General features: G+C 42.0%; 1 long non-coding RNA gene across 1 annotated transcript in view; it reads right to left on the reverse strand.

Moving 5' to 3' along the window:
* Positions 1 to 784: 784 nt before the first annotated feature.
* The window catches only part of LOC109296653, an 11,807-nt gene continuing 4,010 nt past the window's right edge, over positions 785 to 8,581 (reverse strand). Inside the window, exon 2 of the long non-coding RNA XR_002097016.1 lies at positions 785 to 1,366. This is a non-coding gene — a long non-coding RNA (uncharacterized LOC109296653). The remainder of the gene's footprint in view (positions 1,367 to 8,581) is intronic.

The raw sequence follows: 8,581 nt of genomic DNA on the forward strand, positions 1-8,581 counted from the left end.
CTGGACACACTGGACGCGCACAGTTTTCACATCCTGAAACACAGGCACACAGTGCTGAGCAAATCTTTGGTTTTGGAAAAGAAGTGGTTCAGTCTTGTAGAGGAATAAGCTAATGACAAGTAATCTGGATTCCATCCAGGCATGTAGTAAATCTTAAAATAGCTGCTTCTGCTCTTAGCACAATAAATCAATGTATTATAAACATGATTTTTGTATTATAAAACTCACTGCTTGTTAGATACTTTGCAAGAGTTATGTTCTTGCATGGGTTACCATGGTAACAATGACACCTGCCTCGAGAGACATTTTAGAAAGGTACCACCACGTCTGACAAGGAGTCAGAGGCCTGACTACCTGTAGCCTTCAATTTCCTTTCCCCAGCTTGACTGAAATTTCTTTGTCTTTCTAAAACCCGTATCCCAGCACTTTTGGCAGCCTATGATTTCTTTAATCTTACTATACTATGCCGGCTTTCAAAGTCTGCTCCGTATCTGATGAATCTCACAGAAATATTATCAGGTGCACAAGATGGCAGGTGGAGCGGCCACTTTTAAATTCCAGTGGTCAGACTGAAATGTCTGCAGGGCACAGATTGACTCTGCCTGAAAAAGAACATGTGCCACGGCAGGAAACGTCACTCAGTTCTGATTTTCTAAGGGAAAGGTGAAAGTGATTCTCTGTTTTAAATACATTTGGGCTAGATTCTTGTGCCCTCTGCCAGTTGCATTGTAAATATTTTCATATTCCCCAGGTCCTGCTATATACACCAGACACAAATAGCCTGAAAGGTAGCATTGTTTGTTTAATAAAGTATTTTGTTTTTTTAAAAAAGTTTACAAGATGCATGTATTTCACATGATAATTTATCAATGACTTTTTTTTTTAAATAACTTAAACACATGCACAAAAACAGTACTCCCCAGCCTGGTGTTAGGTGGGTATTGAACAATATACAGTAGTATACGCAGATTTACGGAAACAGGTAGCACATGACAGAATCGAAATACAAGCTCCAGAATTCAAGTGTCAATTTAAGGAAAACCCTGATTTATTTTTGGAGATGAATCCTATGTTTTGTTATCAGGTGTTCTGCTGTGATCTGCATAAAGGCAAATTTCCCTCCAATTCAGTAATCATGTGAAAACACAGAGACAACAAAAATGCCATGAATCATTTTCACTACTGCTACTACATATTAACGATTGAAACTGGTAACATTCCTTTGGTTATTTTTAATACAGAATGATGTTGATTCTATTTTCCTGTTTTTTGTTCTTTCCCGAAGTCCTTTGAGTGGCTCTGAGGTTAATGGAATTGAGATCTTTTGTGCATTCTTAGGGGTCCAACGTAGCCTTTGTACAGCAAACTGTTAAATGCAAATAAATAAAAACATCACTACAGACGTAGTGGAAACTTAACATGGTTCTTTCAAAACATGTACAGAAAACTATGTTTGTTCATTGGCACACCACTTAAATTAATACTGAATTATCAGTTTATAACACTCCCCAAATGTTATGGTTTACCACCAGCCTTTCAAATGACATCCAATAAATAGAAATGTTCCAGGCAGTCAGCAAAAATATGAAATCTCACCTATGAAAGTCCCACCTTTCCTGCACACGTTCCACTTATCTGCACCAGTCCAGAGCAGCATTCGATATAGAACCCAACAAAGAACATCCACAACAGAGAGCTAAAATCAAAAATAAAACCCCACACAGAAAAGGAAAAGCTGAGCAACAATGGAAAAGTCACGTTTAAATTCTTGCAGCATAATTGTGAAACCAGTAATTGCTGAGCTAGTAGTAAACTTTTGTTTTATTTTCTCTTGCCCTGCCACCAGACACATTTAATTCCAATGTTAGAACAAGATGTTGCAATATGACCCAAACCCTACTGCTCTGGAGTATATAAAATATGAAACAACACAAAGGCTAGCTTGATTACAACTGTTTTAATTTGTACAAGCCTAAATTTAATTGCAGCAATGACGCAAATATTTTTTGCATCAAAACAAACCTTTGGTGAATAGCTCTTTGTTAGGAATTCTACGTTATCATCTGTCCAAACTTGTGGCAATGCTTCCACATCCACACAGAGAGGGACCACTATAGATTAGGGCTGATTTCTTTTGCTAGAATGTGTCCCAAGTAGCAGCTGCACAAGTAATGACTACTTGCTAGTGAAAAAATAAGAACAACTGAAACTGCATCCTGCAATACTAAAACCTGAGGGAACATCTATGCTACTAGAAGCCTTTTTCTCAGAGTGAACTGCAGGCTAGCTAGTATTAGGTAAACCATCCAAGCAGTGAGAGGTAAAAGACAAACTATACTAATGCCTGAAACATAGGATGATCTGCAAGTCCAACTCCAGACACTATTACTTCTTGGAAGTTTATTTCCTTCCTTTCTCAAAGTCTTCCCTGGATTAATTAATGGGAAGGCCCTGATGCCACAAGCAAATTTACTTTTCTGGGTCATATTGGGGTACCTGAACTACCTGAATACAGAAATCATCCTTGTAGACCTAACCATTAAAACTTTAGGAGCCCAAAGTGCTGGGGAGCAGGGCAAAGTCTAGCTGCACCAGGCTAATCATATATTGCAATGAGTGACAAACTGAGAACTCAGATGCTCATAGGTTAGGAGCACTGATTTCCTATTGGCAAAGGCTTACATTATCAAAAGCAACTAAGTGATTTAGGCACATAAAGGGCACTTTTACATGTGCTCTACAGGTGGCAGGGGGCAGAGCTGCTTTAATTAAAGCGCCACAGCATCTCCACGCTTCAAAATGGCAGTGGGGGTGCTTGAACTAAAGCTCATCCAACAAGCTTTAGTTCAAGTGTCCTCACAGCAATTTTGAAGCGCAGGGACACTGATACACAAGATGTGGGAGGTTACTGGAGCATGGTAATGACCACCCTTCAGCAGACTCGATTAATTACAGCACGTTGAAGCAGCCTCCACACTTGTGTACAGGCACCCAAAAAAAGTCTTAACCTTCTAAGGTGCTCAAACTACTTGGGTACTTTTGAAAAATTGGACCCCACATCAGTAGAAGCATTAAAGAAACTCCTGAAAAACCCAATGTATGGGAGCAGTGTTTATAAGAGATTAAAAGGAGGTCACAGTAAAAAAGCCTAGGGACCAACCCCTAAATGTGATGATTTCCCTGCCTGAAGTTCCTGAAAAACAGTTACTGTAAAAAGTGGGTGGGCTACTCTCCTCCTCCTCCCCATACTTTTGTGTCTCAGGCTTAAGGGTCAGTGTGTTACCGAAGTAGATGCACTAACGGATTTTCAGGACTCAATCATGGAGGAACAGAATGGCACCTAGGTGATTAATACATGGAACAGAATTTAACCCTAAGTGTCTGTCAAGGGCATCTCCTGGGATGCTTAAGGTACCCAGAGACAGCAGTCTGTCACCCTGAAAAAAAGTATTGAGAGCTCTTAGGAAGACTGCAGTCATAATTGGAAGATGCATTTCTCGTCTCCCTCTCACTTTGAAATGGATTCTGTATGGATTCTTGGAGATTGCACATTATCTGGATATAATTTTGGTGGCAGCTGCAGACACAGAGATGTCTAATGCTTAAGGAAAACCAAGAGAGGAACTCTCTCAGCATTTTCCAAGCCTGACAAGGACGAGGCTTAGGATTTCCAGCCAGGCCACGACTGTGATGCAGGGAGCAGGAAAGTACTAGATTCTATTTAGAACTGGATCTAGAATCAGCTCAGTTTCTATAAACTGGGTCTGGATGGAGGCAGAAATGGAGGCCTGCCATGAATTAAGATATTTCTTCCCCAACTCAGGAAGGCGGTGGCATGGATTGTAAATAGCCAGGCGTCTCAGTTGTCAGGGGATGGAATTCTTCCCATCTGTGTCACCACTATTGGTTTTTCAAATAAATATTTTTATTACTGTACCACCCAAATGAATTAATTTTCGCTTATTTATATAATAGGCCAAGACAGAGTTTAGGTGCCTTGCGTCAAAACAAGATCAGACACAACTGGGTCAAAATCTTATTCAGTGTAAAGAGGCCTTGGTATAAAATGAGAATAGGGTCCTGCTGTTTTCAAAGGCAAGAATCTAGTGTGGATAAAGCAGCCAAAGGAGAGGCCATTATAATCAAAGCAGGAAAGCCTGATGTGGTGCAACTGGAAAAGAAGGATGAAAAGGAATTATACATAATGTGTTTAGATTATGCACACAATGGATTAAAAGAAGGAGGAAGGGCTCTAGCTGGTAAAAAACAAGAAAAAGAAGCAACTAGTACATTTGGTATGGTCAGTCCTGCCTGCCTGATGGAACCTAGAGTGTCACAAAACCCAGAATCCAGATTTAGGAATCAATAGTAGGAGAAGAGCTATAAGACACTTATGCAGAAAAAACACAGGGGCAACCACGGATTTACCACATACATGCAAATAAACTGTTATAGAATTTTTAAGAAGCACCATAAAATGAACAACACAATGTTCCTGTGCTCCTGAAGGGAGGACGAGATTAATCTGCTCAGTGCAGGTCATTTCGTTCCCTTCCTACAAAAGATCAAATCAGAGCAAAAGGATAATAGCTGCTTAAGAAAAAGAAAAAAAGGAAAAAGAAAAAAAGTCTTGTTTTGTTTAAAAAGTCAGAAGAACAGTGGGGCATCAGGGAAGATGAACTGCTTGCACGAATAAAGCTTACCTACGAGTAAATACTTACATAACACTATGATAGTTTTTGCCAAGGAAGTTGACTTGGCAAGTCAAAAAAGCCAAAGAGCATCTTATGTTTATCAACCATGAAATATCACTCATTTGTAGGCTGCTTCAGGCTTGTTTGACAGACTTTTATTTATTTAAAAGAAGATATAGTTAACTTTGTCTCCTTTGAAAGATTCAGACACAATATACACCAGTCTTTACAAGCTGGAAGAAGACTGCAGACAGAACTGACTGGTATGATGATCTGCTGCTAATAGAAAAGCTCTATAAAAACTGGCTGGTGAGGGTATCTATAAGAAACAGGATTAAGAAAACAAAAACAGAGGCTGCTTGTAGCCATTTTATGCCAATTTGATAACATAAACAAGTCGCATTTCTTCCCGAGGTACAAAAAAACCCCAAATGGTTGATAGTCTGGGAACCTGAACGGATCTGGAAGGTATTTTCTTATCTTCAAAAGGAAATGTGCACATGATTGTGCAGTCATTCATTTTATTAGATACTTCCTCATAAATATGAAGTGAAAGCCCCTGGGGAGTAATGCAGCTTGTCAGAGACCGCTTCCAATGTAAAGGATGAGAAATCAGTGCCTCATGTTGCCAGGATCTGCTGGATTTCTGTGATAGAAACAGCGAAGAGGCCAGTGCAGCATCACGTACACAGCACGCACCACTGAACTCTAGGACTCCAGAAGGATTTGCTCCCCTGCTGCTCTGTTTAGACACTTCAGGCCAGCTGAACAGATGCCTAGGTGAAGCTGATCCTGCCTCAGGCCAGTGGGTTGAACTAGATGACCTCCTGAAGTCCCTATTTGGTGTGATTCTGTGAAACGGCACAAAAAAGAACAAGCTGCTCCCTTGAGAAATGGATTCAAGTACATGGGTTTATGTTTCTTCATTTGAAATACTGAGTAATTTTTTTTTATTTAGTACTGTCATTGCAACTGGAGCACCTCTTAAGAGTCAGAGAAACATAAAAAGGACCTCTCTCAGCCTAGCCAGCATGGGATCAGCCCATATTACAGAGCCCCAAACACCTTCTTCAGTCCAGCTCCAAGTATGCCAGTCAATGCAGGAGGTGGGGGAGAAGGAGGGTGGGGGTTTGCATTACTTTATAAAGCTTACGATGAGTGCAAAACATGTCATGTCCAAAAACTGTTTTCCAATAGTTTTCAACAGAAGGTACAAATGGCTAGCAAAGAGCTGCCACAATGTGAATTCCTTTAGTCTGATTCCATCACACCAACATACCTTTGGTGCTGGTGGCAGAGAAACTAGACTGCAAGAAACTTGGCAGTATCTGTGACAAGCCCATTTCCTGGTTGGGTCCCAAAGAGGGAAGCTAAGTGACTTGGCTCAAGGTCACACAAGATGCAAGTAGAATGGCAAGGAACTGAACCCAAGTCAACCCCACTGCTAGGCCAGCAGCACCTTTATCACTTATCAGCCTTGATCATGTAACCCCTCTCCCTGGACAAATACTACTGTCCTTAAGTACACAAAGGTGCCCTGCTATCCATTCATCTCATAGTCTTAACATAACTTCAAATGAGGTATCACTTTCAGACACAATCAAATTCCCCTCAATCCACCAATCCCATTCCTATCCTGGTATCCATCACACCAGGCTGCCCTTTCAGACACCAGCTCAGTTTCTACCACAAACTACTCATTAAATAATGCAAGAAATTGTCGAGCACAGAAAATGAAGCTTTGGTTCAGGAAAATGGCACCTGTTAGGATGTTCTCACACTGCTCTTTGAGATCTCCACCAGTAGAAATGATCAATAAGTAAGGAAGATACTCACAGAACAAAGTTAAGAATGACCAAACAAACATTTCCAGAGTCAGTAAGAGAGAGAAAGCTGCAGAAGCTCTGACACCTACATGGCAGTCTGAAAAGCAAAAGTCTGGATCTATGAAATGATAATGATTAACTACTTTAATTGGTCACTGAGAATTGCAGATGGGGCTTTGGTGACTGAGCTCTGTAAGCACCCGTCTGGATCTAGTAATGAGAAGAATATTTTAGTTGTATTTGTTAGCCACTGAAGAAAATCCATTAAAATCTCTCAGTGTTGTGGAAGAAGAGATACTCCTCCTTTTTCCCCCTCCAGAAAAAGCAGCCTTGCTATCCTTGTGAGTTCAATTTAAAAGAAACAAGTCCATTTTCTCTATACACTATTGCTTCTGGTTCAGAAGCATATAAGGATACCAAGTGACCTGATTTCAAGTTTTCAAACATAACCAGAAGTTTCTTGTTGGAATACTGAATTGCAAAACCTGTGAAGGGTCTTTTCTTTCAGACCATTTTAACTACATTGAAGTAAATGGCCTTGTGCATTTCCCGCAAGTGAGAACATGACATTTTAAAACCTACAAAAAAGGTTAAGAATGACAGTGCATTTCAGCCTTACAACACATGTATAAAAGATGTAAGTTCCCAGTGCTAGAAATGAGATACATTTATTTCCAGATGTCCCACATACAAATGAATTTGCTAATTAATGGTCTCTTGCCAGGGGTCTCACTTCAAAGAAGGTCTGCAAGCTCCTGTATCATTCTAGTTATTTTTAATCATGATTGAATGATGGAAGACATGCCCTTCGCTAAAAGGAGTTCATCCTAGGGGTTCTATGTGGCCTGTTTTGGACAGCAAGTCAGACTCCTCGACTACAATGGCCTCTTCCAGCTTTAGCATCTGCTGTTCAGGTCAGCATACAGGCACCACCACAATGGCCAAACTAACGGCCCATCTCCTCCTGTATCCCATTATTGAAGAGAGCCAGGTCTCAGTTCTTCAGCAGAAGGTGCAAGAAACTGCATAGACAAGTGATTCTTAAACCACAAGATCCTTTTAAGAGTGCTGCAAGGTGCCCTGCAATATTAACTCTGTTACGTGTGCAAACACCTACATGATTCACAACATAAAACCAGAGAGTTGAAACAGGAAACCATAGTCTCAACAACATGCAGTCCTCTTATGATCTTTGCAACAGACCTGCTCTATTATTTTTCCACAGTGAAATAAGTGAAAACTAAGACTTGACATTTTCTGAGGAGTGCCTTGAAGTTAAAAATTTTGAGAACCACTGGTATAGATGATAGGAAAGAGAAAATTGCTTCTTAGCTCATCAATTAATGGCCAATTACTATCTTGTTTTTAATTAAAAAGCACAAAGGTATATATTGCTCGTTTTTTAAATCCCATCTAGTGCCATAGTGAAAGCACTGGATCTCCGCAGCGGGGGAGCGTAGGGGGCGGGACTGCCGGCAGGCATTTCCAGGAAGACCGGAGCACCTGATTGGCTGTTGGGGCAGCAACGGGAAATTCACCTAGCCCCTGGCATTCCGGAGCCAGGAGCAGAGAGGAGAGGAGGGATCCAGGCACATGTGTGTCCTGCAAACATGTGCCCCCTTACCTGACCCGAGGCAGAGGCGGACGCAGCAGCAGCAGAGCCAGCAGCGGGGGCAGCATCAGCTGATCCCCCTAAGGTAAGTGGGCAGAGGGACCGGACACAGCTGAGCCGGATCCGGAGGGGAAGCCCCCCGTATCCCTCTTAGATGAGCCGGTAGGGAGCCGCGCTGCACGAACAGAGCGCACCGGTGTTTGCGTCAGCGTTCGCGCCGGCAGGCGAGCAGGAAGGACCAGGAGGGAGACTCCTGCTAGGGCAGGGCAAAGGCACTGCACTAAGCGATAAATAAACAGCAACTCCTACAATGGTGTTGACACGGAGTGCTGCTAGGGCCCCTGCCCGGGGTTTGTCTGAGGCCTCCACCTAGACAGAGCCCATGGGGGAGCTGGCGTCCCCCCACCCCCTGGCCTGCCGGGGTTGCCCAGCAAGGCCCGGGGGGGCAG

This window comes from Gavialis gangeticus, unplaced genomic scaffold (assembly GCF_001723915.1).
Source record: "Gavialis gangeticus isolate Ggan-Ray unplaced genomic scaffold, GavGan_comp1, whole genome shotgun sequence".
NCBI lineage: Eukaryota > Metazoa > Chordata > Crocodylia > Gavialidae > Gavialis > Gavialis gangeticus.